Genomic DNA, 657 nt, shown 5'->3' on the forward strand with positions numbered 1-657 from the left:
AATTTATAGTTTCAGTGGGCGACGGCTCCCCCACACCCTCGAACAATTGGTCACACCAGTGCAACCGGACATTTTTTTAATCACACTATTAGGAAATCTGGTCGCATTTGCGACCCAATTGGTCGCACTCTAGAGCCCTGGCTAATAACTATTTATCTACCATTGTTCGTCACCTTGAACAGCAGAAGGTATGGCTTATCATTTAAAACGGGCAGAGCATCATCTGGTATCATAGTAAAGATAATTCCCTAAAGACTTAATTATTTTCTTGAACAGCAGAGAGGGCTTGCTGTCAGTGACCAACACCATAAGGAAACACAGTATTGAAACACCGCCCTCTCTGGCGTATGATAAAATAACACAGAGCTATGTAGGACTGGAGTGATGAGGGCAGAGGATGAGGTTTGAGTGATAACACGGGCGGCTGAGTTCTGAACCATCTGTAGTTTGTGAAGGGATTTATTGGGGAGGCCAAACAGTAGGGAGTTGCAGTAGTCGATCCTGGATGTTACTAGGCTGTGCACAAGGATGGCGGTGCAGCGGGGCGTGAGTGAAGGACAGAGACTGTTAATGTTGCAGAGATGAAAGTACCGTATTTTTCGGACTATAAGCCGCGACTTTTTTCCTGAACTTTGAACCATGCGGCTTATAGTCCGA

Source organism: Austrofundulus limnaeus, unplaced genomic scaffold, assembly GCF_001266775.1.
Source record: "Austrofundulus limnaeus strain Quisiro unplaced genomic scaffold, Austrofundulus_limnaeus-1.0 Scaffold388, whole genome shotgun sequence".
Classification (NCBI taxonomy): Eukaryota; Metazoa; Chordata; class Actinopteri; order Cyprinodontiformes; family Rivulidae; genus Austrofundulus; species Austrofundulus limnaeus.